Below are 22,112 nucleotides of genomic sequence, written 5' to 3' on the forward strand. Positions count from 1 at the left end.
GCTTCATAAAAAGCCCATAGAAGTAATGGGATCAGCTCTTAAGTGAGTGGAGCAAGTTCTCTCTCCACTTCAGGGTGAAAGTGGGTTCAAACTGTTCCCCTTTGATATCCTGGACTGAGTGCTGTCAAGTCCCTTGGGCTTTAGGAAGGAATTGTCTGTGTAAATCATGGAACATCCTGGGCTGGAAGGGGAGCCATGAGGATCACAGAGTCCAACACCTGGCCCTGCACAGGCACCCAAACAATCCCACCCTGTCCCTCAGAGCTTTGTCCAAATGCTCCTTGAGCTCTGTCAGCCTGGTGTTGTGACCATTGCCCTGGGAGCCTGTTCCAGTGCCAAACACCCTCTGGGGGAAGAACTTCTTCCTGATCTCCATCCTGACCTTCCCTGGCCCAGCTCCAGCCATTCCCTGGGGTCCTGTCACGGGCAGCAGAGATTGGAGCTGCAGCCCCAGGAGAGGCCTGACCTCAGTCTGCTCCAGGCTGGACACACCAAGTGTCCTCAGCTGCTCCTTGTGGGACCTCCCCACAAGGGAAGGATTTTGCCAGGATGTTATCCAGTGCACCCTGAAGCCAGGGACTGACTTTAGAACAGACCCTTGAAGGTTTCTATGTTAGATTGAAAAGTAATATGTTTAAAACTCAAATTGTCAAAACTTCCTCTTTAATATTCTTTAGATTAAGGCCTTTACTCCTGTTGGCACATTGCTGGCTGTTAAGTAAATCTGTGTTAGTGAGCAGCTGATACAAAGAGCTAGTATAATATGAAGCATTTTCCTCTAAGCAACATGGCTAAGGATATAAGCAGTATATTTCCCTTAATGTAGCTGCATTATATATTTCACTTACATTTTAATATAATTATAGGTACAAATTGTTCACATTTGGTTTTATGAAGCCCTGAAAAGTTATGTCTTATGAGACAACATGTAATTCCTTCTGCACAAATTGCAGAATTATGCATTGAAGCTAAGTACATTGAATAATGGTAATTTACAATTGAATTCCTATGGATTTACATATTACAATCACATTAATGCTAAAGGAATCTGAAATATTGTCAAATCAGTTAATAATGGCTACTGTTAGTACTGAGAATACCACTGGAATTAATAATGTTTAAACACCTACCTTAAATGTATGCAAAATTATGCAGCTACCTTTTAATTATAAAATGGCAAAAATGTCATGGAAAGTAAAGGCTGGAAAGTGGATAAAATGTGTCTTAATGAAGGGTTACCCAAACACAACTCTGGGCTCTCCTAGGGAGTTCTGTTCATATCTGAAAGCTAATAAAATTAAACTCACTTGAAACTGTGCAATTTTTCCTTCTTTCCAATGTGTTTTTTATCATTTAGAGTTGCAGTTCTGCTGTCTGCTCCACTCATCTTTCTCACGCCTTTCTCGCAACACACAGTGCCAGACTGACAGAATTATGCTATTTATCCATGTGTACCATCCTAAAAATCCCTTTCCAACATTTCTTTGCTGTTTAAATCATGAAGTCCGGTAAGAGACTCCCAGTGACTTTGAACTGGTGCATAAACAACCCATCTTTCTTCATTCTAATCTTTCCCAAAACAGTTTGTCCGCAGGAAGCTTTTGAGATAAGCAAACAGAAATAGATGTTGAGAAATTTGTGCTCCTTGGAGTTTGAGCCTTAAATGTGGACACAATACTCTCTGTGCTTTGGAACTCTGTGTAGGCTCCTTTCAGGCATGGATAGAAATAGACTTTTCTCCTGTGGACTGGGATGAAGCTACAAAATTCTTCAAGCAGAGGTGGTGGAGCCTCAGTTCCACAGCTAAACACTTTTTATCCAGCTGGTGCAAGGACGTGTTCAGCCTTGAGCCCATCTTGGTGGGCAGCGAGGATCTCTCCTTCGGGAGCTGTGTCCAGACCGAGCCTGAGCAAAGATCAGGTGCTCCCACAGGGAAAATAACACTTGTGTTAGTTTAGTTTCCCTTGTATTCCCCACATCAGGGAAAGTAACACTGATGTGCAAATCTGCAGGTGTGTGCAGACTCCTTTTGCATGGCTCTGACGCAGCGCTGGCACTCAGCCCCTTGTGCCCGAGGGTTCACGTGTGTGTCAATGGAGAGATGTGACAAACTGGGCTGTAGTGAACTACTTTATGAGTTGGGGTGGAAAGCTTCACTTAGGTCTCCTCTAAGAAGAAAATGCAAATACATTCAGGAGAGCATGGAAGAGGAAATAAATGGCACTCCAAATGAGTGAGGCCTGTTATTTGTACAGGCATTAATATTTAACTGTCCTTTTTCACAGGCTATTACCGCTTGAATTTGTAGGATGTCAAAGTTTTCTGCTTTGGATGAAACATAGATTTGCTCCTGGCAGACTTTGAAAGGTGCTCAGATTTTATTTTCTCGATCACAATACATCCAGTGTATTTGAGATATGTTTAAAACTGCAAAGCATCCAGCCCTGGGCCTTGGCAGCCTTGGCTCTGCATTTCTTCCTCTTTGATTAGCTGGGGAAAACAGCCTCCTATAAAAGATGGGGGGGTGGGGGGGTGGAATTTTGCTGTTATTTTGTTTTACCCTCGTGCTCAGCATGAGTCAATGGTATGTGAGGAGTATCTGTTAATACTTCAGTCAAAGCAGAAAGTGATTTTTGCTAATTGTTTCAGCCCTTTTGAAGTGGACACCACATCCATAAAACAAGGGGGTTGAACAAAACATTGAGAAATTATCCTGGCTTTTAAAAAGACATGGGGAAAGGATGAAGTAGGAAGTGTTTGTTTCTTCCTTCTTCATTCTTTGTTTGTTTCTTCATTCTTCTTGGAATGAATGGTTGCTGTCACTACAACAAGGGGATATAGAGAATGCCTTACTGCCAAAAGCTGGTCTTAAAAAAATAAGGCAAAATTAGGATTTTGTGTAAAAGAATGAATCCATGACACTACCTGGTCTCTGTATAAGCAAATGGCTAATAAGCCACTTCCAGAAAGCAGTCAGTTTGCTTTCTTTAGCAGAAAAACAAAAGCCTACTTAAGCTTGGATTAAGGACAACCTTTTGGTGAACAGGAACAGTATAAGGAAAAATATTCTTCTAGTCAATTTGCACATTTTATGTGGATCTGTCTAGAAGGTGGCTGTTACAGGAAGATAAGGATTCTAATTTTGTAATTGAGTGCACTCTGAAAAGACAATTAAGAGCTAACGTGATAAGTAATTGTAAATTATAACAGCAGAAGAAACCTGATTCACAGTTCTCTGTGGAAACTGTATTTGTGTATTCAAATGATGCATCTGTACTTTTATTTTCCCTGCATGCACATTTGATTTAATAAAGCTAGAAAAAGATTTCTGTATGGTTTGGTTTTAAAAAACAGGAATTAAAAAGATGCAGATGCATCTCACTCAGCCTCATGCTAATCTCAGAGCAGTGCTGGAACTGTGCTAGGTAGGATTTGGCAGCTCTGCCACTTATGAAGAATTATATGGGTATGGTGCCTGCTATCCGTAATCTTATGGGTTTTACAGGATTTTGATCTATGTCTCTTTGTCTGGGATAAATGCCCGAGTCAGTGGAGAGCAGGAGAAGTTTTAGTGCCTTTGTTATGGCAGGAGAACCACGCTGGGTGTGTCTGTGTAAATCCTGGTGCAGTTACAGGAACAGCTCCAGCACCGTGGGGCTGAGGCTGCAGGGTAAAGGAAGATGATTCTCTGATTATGGTGCTGCCTTTTGCCTGGCACAAACGTGCAGCTCTGGGCTTTTGCCTTCAGTCAGCTTTCCACATGGTGTTGCTTTTATTTGTGATCGTTAAAGTAGTGACAATAATTTTATTTCCGCAGGGAAGTGCTGTGGTTTTTAGGGAGACGAGTACCTGTGCCCATGGGCAAGGTGTCCCAGCTGCTCTAAAGCTGTTCTGCTCTCTCTGGGTCTGCACTGGCATCCTGCAGAGGGTTCTGCTGTAAAAGCTCTTGATAACAGCTACCTCTTTACACTTGCAGCTCCAGGCAGACTCAAAGACTTCCAGGACCCTCTGTCAAACACAGGTGGAGCAGGCATTATTTGTGAGAAATGTTTGTGAGATCTTTTCTGCACTCTGGATATTTGAGGTATTTTATTTTATTTTATTTTATTTTATTTTATTTTATTTTATTTTATTTTATTTTATTTTATTTTATTTATTTTAATTCTGGTTGATTCTGTAAATGAACTACTTGAGCATCTTCTCCCAAGGGTTTTAGCATAAAGTAGTAAAATGGTCTCAAGGAGTTGAAAGTTTATTATTAAAAAAGCAAGGGCTCTACTTTCTCAGGCTCTTAAGCCCTGTCCTGAGGCTGCTCCAAAGCTCAATAACCGAGTAAGGAATGATCTGGGAGTGGGGAGGCAGTGTGACACCCAGCTGAAGCAGATTTCTGCTGCTGCAGCCGTGCTGCCAGGAGTTGCAGAGCACCTGCCCCATCCGGGGAGGCTCTGCTGCTCCTGCACACAAAGGGGATTTATGGGCAGCCCCATGGTGATAACCCTGCTGGGTAGACTTTGAACTCGTTCCTGCTAAAGTAGCTGTATGCCAGGTCTGAAAGCATTTTTTCACCTTCTTAGGGCTCTTTTTCTAGGGATAATTCCTGGATCTTTGTTTATGGTGCTGTTAACCTCATTTAAGGGAAATTCAGCTTTTAAAAAGGATATTTCAATGCTTTATTATGCTGCTTTAATCAGTTCAATGTGGGTCCATTTTGAAATCATATCATTATTCAGGACTTTTTTTTATTTTCTTGGAATTTATTCTAACTGAAGTGTTGATCTGATTTTCATGAAGTAAAGCTCTTGGATTTTTTTCAAGTTTAGAAATAACAAATATTTTGAATTCCTGGTCTATAAGGAAATTTTTGAAAACTTATTCTGTTTCCCACCTGTAGCTGTAACTGTAGTTGGAGTTTTTGTATGCAATCACAAACTCTAAAAGTAGCTGGTTATATGCAGTTTGTTGAAATATCTTTTATTTTATCCATATGATAAAAATGGTTCTGTAAGAATCTGGTGGCAGCAATAATTATTAAATTAATGAAAGTGTAACTTTTTCTCTTGTCTTTGTAAATGTCATGTAAATGCCCTTTTTCAGGGCATATTAATAAGAATACTTTTTGAAATGACTTATGAAATTGTCAAAACAATTAATAAATTTACTGAAAGGGAAAAAAGCCATGTAAACAAAATTAAATACTTGCATGAATGACCTGATGTTAGGTTTAGGAAAGGTCCCATAAGAAATGATGCTTGACTTTTGAAAAGAAACAGTAAAATTGCTCTGGAGTTCTCACATTTGCAGACAAGTTAAAGTCTGAAAGTCATTTTAGAAAACAAAACTATTCTTGGGCAGGGAAGAGGGAAACTATGATCAGTTTATCACTGCTGAAATCAGCCTAGTGCTTAAATCAATCAAACCTGTCATATTACTACTCTCAATTTCTCCAGTCTATAGACTCAGATCAGCTTCAGATACAGCAGTGCCAATTTAGCAGGTGCTAAGCCAACAGTAATTTTGTGTATCAGCACTTTTTTCACTTGATAATAAAACTCTCACACTAGTGGAAGCTGCTGGTACATGGAGACTTTAGTGCCACCATAAAAACAGCATTGTAGGAAAACTGCCTTAAGGTGAGAATGGATGAGTAGTTTCAAAGTTGTTATACAGTACCTCTAAACAGAGCCAGGATGGGAGTTCTGAACAGAATCCCAAATGTTATCCTTCTCTCGAGTTTTGTTGATATAGTGTGAAGGACCATGGTGTGATTTAGTTCAGAATATGCTGCTGTGTTGCAATTTGCCACATAAAGCCAAACTTTCTGGGTATTGCATATAGTTCTCAGTTCAAAGCTCACTAAACTGGTATTTCCTGGCAGTAACTGTCCTCTTACCAGGCAGTGTTCTCCAAGCTTGCATGATTTGTTCTCATGCCTATGGGGTTTCTTCTGGTGAATATTCACTACATGGAAAATAAGGTAAAGCAAGACCAGAGAGCTGCTTTTGCTAAAATGAATTAAAACTTGCAGAGAGATTTGGCTACAAGAAATTGATACGTAGGAAGGCTTCTGAAATCTCAAGGTGATTTACCAAGCTGGGGACTGTTAACCCTGATTTTGGTTATTTCTTGAGCTGACCTCAAAGTATTTCAAAGGTGACCAGCTTATATTATTATGTGGTCTGGTAGCCTTGTTCCTGTGACTATTGATGGACTCTATCCATACAGATAAGAATTCAGTAGGAACACTTAGTTATACAGGCTTTACAACCTGTCCTGGGTGTCTGGAAAGGAATAAGTCCATAAATTCCAAATGTGCAGCTAGCAGGATAGATATATGCAAAGCAGATAAAAAGCCATTGTCATCTTTCAAAGAGCAGTGATATTAAACAACATAGATGCTGTGTTGCTCTGCAAATCAGGTTTAAGTTTAGATTGTTGCAATTGGAGTCTACTTTATTTTTGTGCAAATGCTGAGATTTTTCTGTTGAACGTCACTGATTCCATCAAATATAGATCCTGACCTCAAACAACATCCAATCAGGCACTAAGTGGAGATGTGCTAACATATATGAATCCATAGCAGCATTAAGGTTTTGCATGTCTCCTTTAAAAACTAGGGACAGATTTGTGCCTGTTAAATGATTTCTATCAAGTTAGTGTAATGAAAATTACATGAGTCTTTTGGTGACTATTACTGAGTATCAAAGTACAAGTCAGAAAGGCTTTTCTGTAGCTGAAGTCAGAATAAAAGAGGTTGCAAGGGTGCTGTTCATAAATACGTGCAGTAATGTTAATCAGAAGAATTTTTAAATATATCAGTCTCATTTGACCTAGACAGACAAAATAAATCCTGACAAAACCCAAATCTATCAAAATGTTGTTCGTGAATATTATCCAAATTCCTGCTGACGAGGAAATTGCCATGTGTACCTAAGAGCTGGGCCATTGCTTTTCTCGTGTGCTTTTCACCAACACTACTTTATGAAACTCACCAAGGAGCCCTTCACTATTAAAATCTATGTTGATTGTAGAGTGATTTAATTACATTCAATTAAATATCTCTTGCTCAAAAAGAAAAAACATTCATTCATGAGAAGAATTGCAAATCTCATCTAAAAATGATGCTGAATCTGATTCCTCTGGGGCATTCAATTCATTCAGAGGATCTGAGGTACAGGTATATTGTTTATTAAACAATAATAGCTCTTTTAGTTCTTTTTCAAGCAGGTAAAAGCCTTTTGGCAGTTTTACACTGCTGAAATTCCTGTCACGTTCAGGACCTCTCACAGGAAACTAAAATGTCAGTATGAAATTAAGCATTAAAATTTAAAAGGTTTGTCAAGATACTGCACACTCAGAGTCATGTGAAAATATATATATTATCACACATGTACTCACATAAATATGTGTATTCCAAAGGAATGCCTGAATTCTCCTGTGAAGAAATATAAATATAAATGTATACACAGGTAACAGAATAATCATGATAGGGAGTTCATTGCCATATTTTTTTTTCTTTTTAATACTCAAATTCCTAAACCTGGCTGCCTAATTACTATGAAACTTCTATTCTTTTCTACAAAAATAATTGCTGGAAACTTAGACTAAGGATTTGAAGCAGCACAAATTATCTTGAGTCTTTGATGTAGCGTTTGTTTGGAGCTGGTGCTCACTAGAGGGATGTGGTGCTCTGGGTAAGGCACAGATGAATTCCCCTCTGCAGAGCAGCTACCAGCTGCCTCTCTTACAACTTTAAAAAACAATCACTCACTGCCAAGCCAAGAATGCTCATTAGTACGTTCATTACCTAAACCAGGAGCTAATAAAGAAGGGGGTGGATTTCTGGCTATATAATATTTCAACCCACTGCCACCCTCCCCCTGAAAAAAACACCCAAAATGCAAAAAACCCAACACCATCCAAACAAAAACCAACAACAAACAACCCAGAACCCAGACAAGCCTTTTTCCCTTAGAATTCAAAGAAGGGGCTTATTTTTCTAATAGCTTTAATTAAAAAGTTTCTCTGTGTGTTTAACAGGTTCTATCAGTCTCCCACCTAATAATTAGCTGTCTGCTATGCCTCAGACAGGACACTTTTTCTCACTGCTCACCTGTTCTTAGTGTCACTGCAACTGAAAGCAAGAGCCCATTTCACCCAGCCAGGAGTCGTCTCTGATTTTTAACCATGTGGGGCTCCTCTGCTGCCTGTCAGTTGTCACCTGATCAGAGCACCAGGCTAATGCTGAGGGGGTGGCATTGGGACTGCTGAGTTGGGTGTGAGTGTGTGGTGCTTTGTCCTGGCCAAAAAATATTTATTTGTGTATGTGTCATGATCCTGCTGTAAGAATAGAAAGTATATGTGGTAAAAAATCCTTGCCAGTTTGAAAGCTGCTTATGAAAATCAGTAATAGACATTTTGGATGGATCTTTGGAGATTAATCTCTTAGGCCTGTCTTTTGTTTTATATTTTAAATTTCACTTAGAGAAGGCATCTCTGGCCTTTAATTGATGTCCTTAAAAAGAAGTTTATTAAACTAGTTGCATTTCCTCTCAAATGGTCTGCTAATCTTTTTTAAAAAATCAGCATTACATGTTAAGACACTGTAGTTGCTCATTTTGTAGTTGAATATGCTTTTGCTTTGATACATAGGTAAGCTCCTGATGCTGTAGGCCTTTATTTTATACCTGAAAACATGAATCCCATGAATATAACCCATTATCATAACTGTGGTTCCCATAAAAAGGCAATTATGAGCGCAGTCATTGCTGCCCTTGATTTATCTAAGCACAATGCTCATCCTGAGAGTTGAAATAGCTTTAAAGGAGTAAAAAAGTTTTCTCTAAACTATGAAAGACAAAGTGATAAGATTTTTTTTCCTGTTTATATCTTTTTTAATAAAGCAGAAGAACGAAAATGTCTCTAGAAACTATCACAAAAAATACTCTAGTGGGCATGGTGAGTGATGTAGGTAAGAGTTAAATAATAAGATTGGAGCTGGCAGCACTTTATGGCCTGGGTAGGGTCTGAAAGCAGGGTGTGACAGGAAAGCTCTTCAGCCTCTTACATTTTCGGCCACACAGATAAAGTTTCATGGAAAAATATTTTCAGTGCTGTGTGAATTTCAGTGTTGTGTGATTGCTGTGACCACTCTCAGAGTTTCTGTGTAGCTTGGCTCGAGCTGTTGTTTGACATGTTTTTCTGTTCACACTGAGCAAGGAGGAGAGATACCAAGGGTCAGAATGAGACTGGGACGTAGCAGCCGTGTCCCAGGGCCACCTTGTCACTCACAGCATGAGTATGTGGATATTTTCAGGCAAAGATTTTTTCCAAGCAATCACTTGGGTGATGAAGGTCAGACTGTGCCACTGAAAGTATGTCTGGGTATTGAATGGATGGAACTGGTTGTGTTGGAAAAGAAAGAAAAAAATCACTTCTAGAGGTGCCAGCACTATGACAGGATTTTCCCAAAATTTTCCCAAACAGTGACTCTATTTGGAGCCTGAATTTTCAGAGCAGAGTAAAAAGCAGAGGGAAGTGGAACAGGAACAGTGTTCTAGGTGACAACTGGTTATTCCCTGCTAACAACAGGTTTATGTTAACATATTTTAGTTTAATAGGGTTTTTAAATGCCAGCCAATTACTCCTTGGTATTATTAGTGTTTTAGCACTCCAAACATAAATTAGGGTATATTAAAATTTGAAGCTCTTATATGGCTATGCAGGTTATTTGTTCAGGGTTTCACAAGCATCAATTTGGTTCACACATCTAATTATAATCATCATATCAAGAGTGTATGGAATGTTCCAGCATATGAATCTCTAATATTGAGTAATTCCTTATAAAAATGAGGCAGCCCATATGGGTGAGCAGATGAAATGCTGATAAACACTGTGAAATAGAGCAGATGCATGAGTTATACCAAAGGTTCCTCACTCCTAATATTTACTGTCCGTGAGGAGAGAGAACTAATTTATTGCACTCATCTTAAATTCTCTACACTAAATATAGCAATGGCATTGCAAACCAGATTTACCCAAGGTATTTCTGTGGATGGTGATACTGTTTGAAGGGGTTTGTTGTGGGTGATGGTGTAATGGTTAGAACAATAATGAGGGGAGTGTTGGATTGCCATCCTGGTGAATGTCATCTAAACAATGGAGCAGAATGTTACTTGGATAGTGCTCTCTGTAATGACTTTGTTTCTATTGTTCAGAATAATTGATCTAAATTGAACAATTTTGTGTAATGTGCATTGCAGCTGGAGAAAGCCAGTTGCTTATTACAGCCTAAGCATATGCATTTTGGTGTTTATGAATGACTATTCATTTGTAATGAGTTGCTTAAGGCGAATATAGTGCATGGGTACACAGTCTCTCTTGGCTTGTGTGTAAAGAATAAAAGGTTTGTGTGTTTGAAGTGTTTGTAAAACTTAGGTTTTGCATGAATTGGTTTTGTAATAAGGCCAAGTACCTTGCAGGATGATGCATAATTTTCAGAGATTTTTGGTGGCAGCAGCATCATGATGTAGAGGCAGCTGTTGCTCCCTCTTCCCTGGCCCCTGACCTTGTTGGGCTTTGAGCTTTGGGCTCTGTCACACTGAGTGAATATTTCTGTTCACTTGCAGTTGTTGCCTCTGCAGCCAGGCCTGAGATGCACTTTAGGGCAAGGCAGAGCTGCATCTTTAATTCTTTGCTACAGTGAGAAAAGGCTTAATTAGTGAAGTCCAGTGCCTTTGTTTGGACCTCAGCTGTCACACGCCTGTGTCCACAGATAATTGCATATTGGTTTAAGGCTAGATTAAGCTTCCATATATTTCCTTTTAACAACAATACTGAAATGTCTTATGGTTTGACACAGGCAGGTGTTATGACTACAGGTAACAGAGATGGAATCTGTGGCTAATTCTGCTCTTTTAGAGTCAGAGGAAACTCAGCCTGCCTTCCAGTAGCCAGACACAGACTTCTTAATGCAATAATCTGATTGACTGAACTCGATATTGTTCATGAAGGCTTCTTTGCCACAAAATTGGAAAGGGTGTTTTGGGATGTAGATATTAGAAGTGTCTCACAGCACACCCAGATAGTGTTTCTATAAGCATTAGAGTCAGCAAGATTTATTTCAAAGATACAGCTTATTGGAGAAAGCTAGCCTATTAAATGTCTGTTACCAGTGATGGCATTCTGGAAATGGAATTGGTTTTGCTCAGCAAAGAAATGAAACCTAGATTGTTATATACAGGCTACGATAGGCACTGATTCCTTAGCATAAAGACTGCTTGGTTGCTCAGGATTTATTACTGTTTAGTTAAAATATGGTGAGTGAAAAGGTTGATCTGTCCAAATGATTTACAAGGGAAAGAGATGAAAGTGCGTTTTATCAAAGTTAATGAAAAGCAATGGGGAGATAACTTGTGAATAATTTATTCATGAAACTTCATTTTTGTTCATAAATTTCTTGAAAGCAGGTGGCAATAGTCCGATGCATTTGAATTTCTTTTTATAACTTATTTGACTAATTCTTCATCAGGGGCTCACTGCTAAGTTGGATGAATTTTGTATAATTTTGAGCAATGTTGATTGGCTTACCTGAGTCGATGCAGGTCCTGCTCCCCGATGAGAGACATGAAATTCTTGGTGTGGAGCTCTCCATTCAAACCCTGGCTCATTCCCTGTGGTATTTCCCCAACTTACTGCACAGAGATGATGCTTTTATCTGGGGGCCAGGTGGGGATCAGCAGAGCAAAAGTAATTAAACTTGATGTGCAGAAGAGGGAATGTTTTTATTTCCAGTCTTTACAGCTTTCTCTTGAGGTGGAAGCAGGTGAGAGGCACCAGGGCTGGGGCTCCCTGCCTGTCCTGCTGCTGGGGTGGGGGAACACCAAGGACCCTATCCTCAGAGCAGGAGAGATGGGGAGAGGGCCATGGAAAAGGTAGTGCCCCATAAATTTGTCTAATTGCAGGGTCTCAATGCCTTGCAAACCACACCAATGTGCAGATGCTGCTCCCAGTGCACAGGTATCAGGTTCTCATGGTGTAAATCGTAGAGGGGGTCAGAAATGTGCAGGTTTTTCCTCCCACTCTGAATAGCAAAGTGGCTCCCAGAGCTGGGCTTGGCTCAATACCTCTCTCCTACCCCATTCTGAAGGCAGTGGGACCTGGAAAGTGCTGCCTCACACAGAATGGAGGCCTGTAGACAAAACCACTGGCAACACTTAGACTTTTTTTTTTTTTTTTAAATAAGCATTTCCTGATGCTCCTGGTTTTTTGCTTAATTTACACCCTGCAAAATAAAACCATAATCTGGCACATCTTCCTGGGAGCCTTGCTGCTCCTTGTGCCAGTCAGTGCAAGGGGGAAAGATAGCAAAGTGCCTTTTCTGACCTGCTCAGGTGCGACAGCACCCTGCTCCATCACTGTGCCTGGCAGCCACTGAGTCCCGGCAGTGTGTTATCTGTGCACTGGCATGCGGCCTTAAATACTTTGAAAGATCAATAAGACCAACTTTTTCATTAAGGGAAAAAAAAAAAAAAAAAAAAGATCAGATTATGTCAGAACACTCCTTCAATTGCCTTGGTTTTAGTTTTTTTCCCCCCTCTAGTAATGTGTGCACAATCTTTTATGTAGAGCACACTCTGTCATACTAGGTTGTTTACAGCTACTTCCATATAATATTTAATAATAACTCTGTCAATATTGCTGGAGAGATGTATGTTTTGCTTTCCTGGAGACATTTAGGAAGTGTTCAGGAGTAAGTAAGTAAATCTAAATTCATGCTCTACCCAAGAGGGCCGTGTCTCAGGTACACAGAATTATGTCTCACAAAATATGTTTATTGCTATAAAGATGTTGCTATATCTTTTTTTATAGTTCAGTTGTTAAGCTAAATAATGATATATAGCTGCTTACACCAACATAATAACAATTCTTTCACATTCTTCATTCTTACAATCTTTTCCTCTCCCCTTTAAATATACTCATTGAGGACTCTGTTAAATGAATTCTCAGTGACATATTGGTAACAGTTTCTCTTTTGGAACAAACAAAATCAAGCAAAGAAAAAAACCCAATGCTCTAGTTACTGTAACTGTTGCCAAAAGAGATGAGACAGCATAAAACAAAAGCCTCCCCTGAAATTATTTTTCTTTTAAAATTCACACCTTTAGAAAACAATACTGACATAGGAAGAAATGGTTTAGACCCCAAATTAAAATAAGAATTAATTTCTACAAGAAACATCACCTTTGAAATGGGATTACAGCAGAAATTTCTTAGTAATATTTCACTTTTTATTTTAGTGACAAATGTAAAACCTTGAGACCAGGTCTTCACTATCATAAAAGGGAACAGCCAGTACCTGACTTGTGCTTCTATAGCACTTCTGGATCATCCTGAGTGTAATAACTACTGAGGTTCAGAAGTCACATGGGGAAAATCTTTCCCTTTTAAGTAAGGAAAGAAAACTGAGTGGTAAAGAGAAAAGGGCTGTCTATATCAACAATAAAAAAAAAAAAAAAAGAAAAAAGAAGAAGAAAAAAAAAAAAGGAGTGCCTTCTTTGTCTGACAGTCAATATTTTTCTCACAGTTTTTAGATTATTTTTTCCCCCTTGATGAAATCAGTGGCAATGGCACCTACCAAGCAGCCTTGGTCATGGTGGCCTAAGGGGTTGGTTACTTTTAGATGCAATTGGGATCTTATGAGGTGTTTGCGTGAATTTCCCTGTGTGTCTCAGCAGGAGGGTATGGCTGGTTGGGGATAGCTGAATTTATACACCTATTTCTACCTTCAGCACAATTTCCTACCGAAGATTTATTCAGCATAAACATTATCTTAACTCTGCTGCAGCTGTTGTGTGGCTGTGTGACAGTGGTGAGAGGGCAGATGTGAGCTGCAGCACCCTACCACAGGCATCCCAAGGTATAATTCATATTTTTGTGGCTTATTTCCACAGAAGGGTTGAATCTGGATTTTGAAGTGCTGGTGCTGCGGTGCGGTGCTCCTGTGTGCACTGGAGCTTGGGTGCTAAAGCCCAGAATAAAACCACAACTGCCTGAGCTCCAGTGCAGCTGCTGGTGCCTTCTCACACTGCTTCACACGAGGAAATCCTTACTGGAGAGGAGTTGTGATTTCCCCTCCTTTTAGTGCTGCTGGTGCCTTCTCACACTGCTTCACACGAGGAAATCCTTACTGGAGAGGAGTTGTGATTTCCCCTCCTTTTAGTGCTGCTGGTGCCTTCTCACACTGCTTCACACGAGGAAATCCTTACTGGAGAGGAGTTGTGATTTCCCCTCCTTTTAGTGCTGCTGGTGCCTTCTCACACTGCTTCTCACGAGAAAATCCTTACTGGAGAGGAGTTGTGATTTCCCCTCCTTTTAGTGCTGCTGGTGCCTTCTCACACTGCTTCTCACGAGAAAATCCTTACTGGAGAGGAGTTGTGATTTCCCCCCGTTTTAGTGCTGCTGTTGTGAGGGGTGACCTCATGGTCCTTTAGGTGTCCCAAAGTGGCACCCAGGAGATGAGTTCCCAGCAGCTGGCACTTCCAGAGTAGGGTGTGTGACAGCAGCATAAATACACTCTCACTCCTGAGGCAGCTCCTGGAAATGGAAGAGCTTTAACTGACAGTGTTTTCAGTAGCACAGGCCCCAGGGAGTTTCAGACAAAGGAAATATTTCATGAGACTTTAGGAAACAGAGTCCTATTCAATTAGTCGTATTTTCACTCAGTTTTCATTTCTTGAGAATTGCATAAATTGTTTGACACAGGCTTGGTTTAGTTTTGAGGATTGCTGTATGATTTCTTTTGTTTAAAGGATGTTAGAAATGCTGTTTGAAATGGTAACTCTGCTGTGAATTTCAGAGGGGTTGGGGACTGCCTGGAAGTCAGACAGAGCTAGGAACTCAAACCCTCAGGCAAACTCTTAGTTCTCATGTCCATCATTAAAATTGGCCAGTAAATAGCTTAAGGGCAAACAGAAGGCAATTTTCCCCCCTTATATGCAGGAATATGCACAAATAATTCAGGAGAGTGATATATAGAGTGAAAGGGAGAAGTCAGGTATCACAGGATACTAAAATCCTTAAGGGAAAAGAAGTGAGGGGAGATGATGCTGCTATCAAACCGCAGTGCTCTGGTATAGGTGCAAAGCACCCAGAATATTGCATCACCATCTATTTGTTTTGTAACTTTGTTTTGACAAAACCACCAGTTTCATCCTTTTAAAAATGACATTTTCTTGGTTTTCTGGTGCTTGATGTCCATATTTAAAAAGCATCATCTGTAATATAGAGCCATCATGCTTTTCTGTTTTGTGTTCTCATTGTCAGAAGAAGAAAGTTTTGGGGTTGGCACTTTTTAGTGTAGGCATGAGGAACAGGAGTGGTTCTGGGACAGCTGTGCTGATAATGAGCACAACTAGGGAATACTTTGTTGGCCAAGGTAATGCTCCTTTACTGTAGGAACACGTGAGTTTACTTAAGGGGGTTTCTTGACAGACAGGATGGGGAAAGAAGAGCAATAGTTGAGATGGCAAGTGCTTGTTGGAGAACAAAGAGAGGCCTCAGGTTTCCAGACTGGCCTCTCCTTGAATTTATCCCACTTGTTTGGTTAAGGAGGAGGAAACCCTGAGCAGTCACAGATGTGAAAGCAATGAATCCCTCTCCTGTGGGAGATAATTAAGAGGATTTTCTTGCCCAACACAAGGGAGTCCTGGAGGGAGATGTCCTAGATGTGCACACACTTCTTTGGGTTGTTTGGAAAATTAAGGCTGCCTTGGCTATCCTCAGGAGACAACAATCTCCAAGTAAGAGACATATGTTAACACTGTCTATTTTAATATTGTCTTTCTGTTATGTCTTGTTCCTACTGGGAGAATAAACTATTTTGAGTAAGAGCAGATTCTTTGTTTATGGCACGCAGCAGGAGCAGCAGCCTGTATCCCACAGACATGAAATACACAGGGAGCTTGTAGGACATGGCATGGAGTGGTGGAAGGATCAAAGGTTGGCACAGCACAATGGGAAGGGAGACACAAGCACAGAGGAGAGCAAGAAACTTTGAAAACAGCAATTGCAACCCAAACTTGTTTGCATGGCCCAGTACTGAAGCCTCATGGAGGACTCACCAGGTGAGATGGATTTTTTTATCCATGGAGGCAGCACGGAAATATGGGTCCCTTCTGCTCCCAAAAGTCATGCAATTTTTGTCTTGTTGATTTTCAAACTTAGTTTCTCTATATTATGAAGGATAAGGTTTAAAATAGAATAAGGGAAATGTATTTATTATTGCAGAACAACTGCAAATATCATGCCTTAAAATGCTGCTGCTTGTTTATGTGTTATGATCTAATTATTTAAGAAACTGCATCTAACTGTTATTGCAGTATGTTGAGGCTTCCTAGAGGAAGCCATAAAGATTCTTATGATCCCCCCTACATTTTTCTAACACAGCAATATCTATTCCTGAGGTAATTTGGAAGTTATTAGTAATTACTAGAGTTTTTTACTTTGCTTTCTGGTGGATGGTAGAGCTGTGCAAGAATCACCAGAGCTTGCCTTGCCTTTTTTGCTCTGGTAAATTAGAATCCTGGTATTCCAGCCATGGAATGACAAAATATTTGGGAGGCTTAGGAAGTAGTTTCACAACAATATCTCTTAATCTGTAAACTGGTTACTGTGCAAAAGGCATCTTCCCATCCACTTTGGGCAAGCAAGAGCTATGTAGGTTAGGATTGATTTAGTTCCTGTGGTCTGACATGAGCGCAGGATAAACCTGAAGACTGTTGGGTGTTGCAAACTGCACATCAAGGCTTGCACAACATAAAATTTTCTTGGGTGATTTGGATGTTTTTCACAGGCCAGCACAGGAGGTATCTCCCACGACCCATGTTGTAAGAGAAGGACAATGAATAGCAGTGAAAGAGGAGTTCCTGTCAGTCATATAAAAGCATTTGAGAAGCAAACCATCTTGGATTTTGGCTGAAATATTTGTGACTCACAATTTAAAGAGAATTCTTTCCTGGTATGAAAGTCAAAATTTTCAGAAGATATTTTCCAGGAAGGGTGTATTTGTATTCAAATAAGATTTGACTGCTGTAGAAATAATGGAAACAGGATATATGTTTGCTCCTGTGTTATGGCACTTTAAATTGTTCTTTGTGATCTTAACACCAGAGAGAGATTAGCAAATTAAACAGGAAATCTCTGTGCAAAGCACAGCACAAGTCTCTGTGCAGATTTGTTATATTTCCAAGTTAGGATGGTCTCAGGAGTGAGAAATCAGCTTACAGCAGCACAGAGTACCCTTAATGAAATTGCAAGTGTCAACCTCACACACTGATTTCAAATGTCTGAACTGTTGTCAAAAGATTAGAGCAGGAAAAGAGAGAGGAAAGCCAAAGGACAGATGAATGGGGAAAAAAAGAAGGATAAGGTGAAATAGAAATAGTAGTATTAATAGAATAGTAGTGGTATTAAAAACTTTCTAGGTGAACATCATAAGGTGTTACTGAAAAAATAGTTAATTTATTGTGAAGTGTCTTTCTGAGAAGAATGGAAGCTGAAGAGTGCAAGGTGTCCTGAGTTAATGCTTGAGCACAGAGGCCATAATTAAATATGGAATCTGGCCCTCATCCAAATGAGTTTGGTACCTGTGCCCTAAGCACCAACATCTGTGGAGCTGTTCAATGCAATGCCATTGTCACACTTCTTGTGCCAGGCAGTGATGAGAAATTATGCATTGTTTTTGCTTGAGGTACGTGGTACTTGTGTGGCTGGTACTTACTTTTTACATACAGGCAGCATCATAATCAACTTTCATTAAGAGTAATGCTGACTGTTGATTTACCACAAAGAGTTTTTCGATTAAGTTTAGCATTTTGGATAGGACATGATAATTGTCTGGTGTTGACATTCAATTTTTTAGGCCTGAAGTTTACAAACAAATCCCACATCTTTGTTAGGCATATTAGCAATTAAAATACCCTTCTAAATCACTGTCTGTATAAATGGTAGATCTCTGCAATCAATTCTTCTTTTCTTTGAAAATAATTTTTGGAGGAATTTGCATAATTGGCCATGCTTGATAAAAGTCTGATGTAGAACGTTGTCTTTTAAATGCACTGCTACCTGAAATCATGATGAAGTATCAACATGCAGGAAGTAAATATAAAACAAGCATTTAGTAAAGGATGCGGGTGATCTCATGAGGTGAGCAATGGCATCTAATGTGTTATAATTTGAAGTGTCTTGATGTAGGCATTTTGCTGTGAAGGGTGTGAGAGAAAAGGACAGAACTCAATCACATCAAGAAGCTTTGATTTGCACTGAACTTTGAAGTGAAATTTATGCTGGAAAGTGCTTTTAAAATACAGTGAGGGTGCTGCAAATGAATGTCTTCACTTCTGATGCAAATGAAGAGCTCACAGTATAGAGGCTGGACCAACGCCTGGGCTAAGGCCTGGGTTCCTCTGGAGCTTGGTGGAGTCCCAGCTCCTGCCCTGCAACCTGCCACAGCTGAGTCAGGCAGCAGGACTGCACCTGCACGTCCGCTGCTAGGTCATGTTGGAGTCATGTCCTGTTGCTATTTCCATTCTGTGTGGCAAGGCCAGCACTGTCTCCCTCTCCAGCCTGTGCTCCAAAGCTGTCACTGCCAGCACTGTGAGCTCACCCACACCACTGTGGCCAGGCCCATGTTCCTCACCATGACAGGTTTGAGACCAAAGCTTTTGTGAGGCACCAAGTGCTCTGTGTCAGGGGGCTGCTCCTGTCCTCTGGCGTGGTGTGTGTTTCATACCAGGCAAACACCACCGTGACCCCACCCCAGCAGCGGGGAAGGGCATCCTGGGGATGCCCAGAGGCTGTGCCAAGGAACTGACCCAGAACCACAGCAGGAGAGATGTGCCTGGTGCTTGCCTCTCCTTTCCCCGGGGGTTTGGAAAGAGATGTAATGAGGGATATCTGCTTCCCAGTATCCTCTGTGCTCTGTGTGATGGATGTCCTATGACCTCATCTCTGCAGGTGCTATGATGTGGTTACTGTAATATGCCTTGGGCTTTCATGGTAAAAAACCTGTTGGAAAGTTTAGGAATATGTATTTACCCTCTTTAAATAGTGACATCTGCTACACTGAATGCTGCTGTTATTCCAGCAGTTTCTTTTGACTAGTTACCATGAGTATCTTCGAGCACCCTGGCCATTTCTGAAGATGTGACTCCTGGGTCAGAACTGACTAATGGAATGTGAGCAGTGGTATGTAATGCCCTCAGCTGGGAATTGTAAGTAAAGGAGCTCAAATAACACTGAAAGTGTGATTAGAGGTTTGATAATGCTGACAGTGAATTGTGTGCTGCATGTGGTATCAGTGTGGGGATCTTAAAGTACAGAAGTAGCACGAAGCACTTAATTTCCATTCTTCTGCACTTGCCAGGGAATCTTTGACTTCTTGTGAATGTGTTCACACTGTGGACAGGCACTTCTCTACTACATTATAAAGAATTGCCTACTGGAACCAGGAACTATCATACAACGTTAGACACAGGCAGAGTTGGGATTTTTTTGTTGTTGTTGTTTTACATTTGAACCAATATGGTACTATTAAAGAGAAAATTAATCTTTTTTTTTTATTTGAAAGAAACGGCCATGCCTGTTTTATATCCTAATTCCAGTTCTTTGTTTTCAATATGTTGGGGTTTGGATGTGCACAGCACATCAAAGAATTGAGTTGATGGGATTTCTGCCACTTTTCTAACATAATGCATTGCAAGATAAAAACTGTTTCTGCATTGTTTACAATATTTTGTAAAACACCATTGTCATCCTGCCATAGTAAATGCTGACATATTGTTGTCACAGCATTGCACAGGAGTGTATAAATTCTACAGGAGGCATTGGTGTTTTGGGGAAGAATGACAGCAATTGTGGTGTGTAGGCAAAGGGGGACAAAGCCCACCAGAGCAATAGGTGCTATTTTTGGGGTGGTTTTCCACAGCCCACTCATATGTGTGTTCTGATGAATCAGGAAAGCTTGTGAGCTTTGGGGATACTCTAGAGCCTTAGCTAAGGATGTTTTCAAGCCCTTTCATTCTGTCCCCATGAGAGCAAGGTGATCCACAATAAGCATACTAGTTTTTAAAATAAAATAGGTGATTTTTTTTTTGGTTTTGTTGAGACCATAGACAAAAACTTCTTGACTTGAATGCCGGCAGCTTATTTTCCTTTTATTTTTCTCTTAAAATGAGTAGTTGAGCAGACTGGTAATGTCAACAGTTTTGGCTGTGAGAGAGGTGAAGGTCAGCAGCACTGCTCTGCACAGTTGTGTGCTCTCAGATTAATTTTGCAGCTCTGTCACTTCGGCACCTGGGTGAGTAGGACCAGGGTACAGAGAAGGGATAGGAGTTGGGGGCAGACATTGCACAGACTTATTGATCAGTAATTTCATTAGTTCTGCAGATAGAAGCACTGATGGCTTCTCTAAGAATCCATTTCCCTTTCTGTGGCTGCTAACATAATGGATTTGAGGGAAAGACTTATGGAAATGAGAAGTAATTGGAAGTATTGACAGAGATGCCAACTTTCACTATTTTTTAACTCTCCTATTGACTCTGAGTGGCTGTCCAGGCTGACCTCACAATTAACGTTCTGCTTTTTCTGACCATTTTGTTATTTCTGTAGGCAGGCTACAGGAATCTGCCTTCTCCTCTGGTGAAGGCAGGGTGTGTAAAGGAAGGCACATGAATATCTCTGAAGCACTAATTGTGCTCTTCATGTTTTAAATGTGTGGGTTGGATTATGTGATTTCATGACAGAAATATATTTTCTGTCATCATGTGTGCAGTCAAAGCTGCACAGGGAATCCACTGATTCCTCACAAGTAAAGTGGTGCTGAAAATTCCAAAGGCTCTTGTCTTTTCTATCCCTTGTTTACTTGGAAGCTTGAAATTTGTACAAGCAGAGACATGTGCAAATAAGGAGATGTTTTTTCCCTTTGTATTTACTTATTTTGGTAACACAGGTGTTTTATTATCTGGGTTGGGGATAGACCGAACCAATAGAATCATGGAGTCCTTTAGGTTTGAAAAGTCCTTTAAGGTTATCAAGTCCAACTGTTAACTCAGCACTGCCAAGTCAGTCACCAAACCATGTCCCCAAGTGCCACATACACATTTTTTAAATACCTTCAGGGATGGTGACTGGACAGCCTGGGCTAGTGCTTGACAACCCTTCCAAGTGAATAAACACTTCCTAGTGTCCAAGAATCTCTCTGGGATAAACTGTCATTTCCTTGGCTGCACTTAAACTGCTCTGATGCTTCTGAGCACAAGTCCAAAACCTTCCTTGAGCACTTTTGTGGATTTTGTGGAGTCTGAATGGGGAAAGCAACTATTGGTGTGTGTTAATTTGCTGTGCTAAGACTTGGTTTCAGACAAATATTCTCTTGCAAGACTGGAATTTTATTTCTTTTGTTTTATAAGATAATTAAAACAAAGAAGTACAATTTGTGATGACCTGTGCTCCCGAGGCAGAGCTAGGCCAGGTGATCCTTGTGGAAGTGATGATAACATTTTCTGAAGCGGAGCAAGAACTGGGAACTCCAGAGTTTTTTCTGACTAATTCTAGGGTCTAAAGGGTGCGAGAAAGGAACATAATCTCCATTGCTGTGCTTTGCTTAGAGAACTTGAATAGATTAATGTATAATATTCCTGCTTTCCTAATTACAGTCAAACAGAAATACTTCTACAGGCCTGTAAATAAGAGACACACAAGAGGCAGAACACCTTCTTAACGACCTCTGTGCAGTGCTGAGTCCTGTAAAATCAATGTACAGCAGAGCTGAGAGTCAGAATGCCACTGCATTGATCCTGGATTACAGCTAAACTGTAAACAGCCTAATTTGGCTGCTCACTCTTTTGGTATTGTGAGCAAACAGCTTTTTAAGGAGATGTTTGCTGAACCTTTGAACTTTCCACAAAATGTTTTTTTTCCATTACCCATCTATTTATATGAGTGTGTGGAAGAGTTCCTTTCTAGTTAGTTGCAATGTGCATACAGGATGAACACATTTACTTTTCAGAGAGTTTTCTTTTTCTGCTTCCTGATGTCTCTGGGATTGACTACTTTTT

At 40.3% G+C, this 22,112-nt stretch overlaps 1 long non-coding RNA gene across 1 annotated transcript in view; it reads left to right on the forward strand.

Annotated features, from left to right (window-relative positions):
* Positions 1 to 3,938: 3,938 nt before the first annotated feature.
* Positions 3,939 to 22,112, forward strand: part of LOC137483369 (uncharacterized) — a 29,950-nt gene continuing 11,776 nt past the window's right edge. Inside the window, exon 1 of the long non-coding RNA XR_011004440.1 lies at positions 3,939 to 4,048. This is a non-coding gene — a long non-coding RNA (uncharacterized lncRNA). The remainder of the gene's footprint in view (positions 4,049 to 22,112) is intronic.

This window comes from Anomalospiza imberbis, chromosome 16, assembly GCF_031753505.1.
Source record: "Anomalospiza imberbis isolate Cuckoo-Finch-1a 21T00152 chromosome 16, ASM3175350v1, whole genome shotgun sequence".
In the NCBI taxonomy this organism is placed as follows: domain Eukaryota; kingdom Metazoa; phylum Chordata; class Aves; order Passeriformes; family Viduidae; genus Anomalospiza; species Anomalospiza imberbis.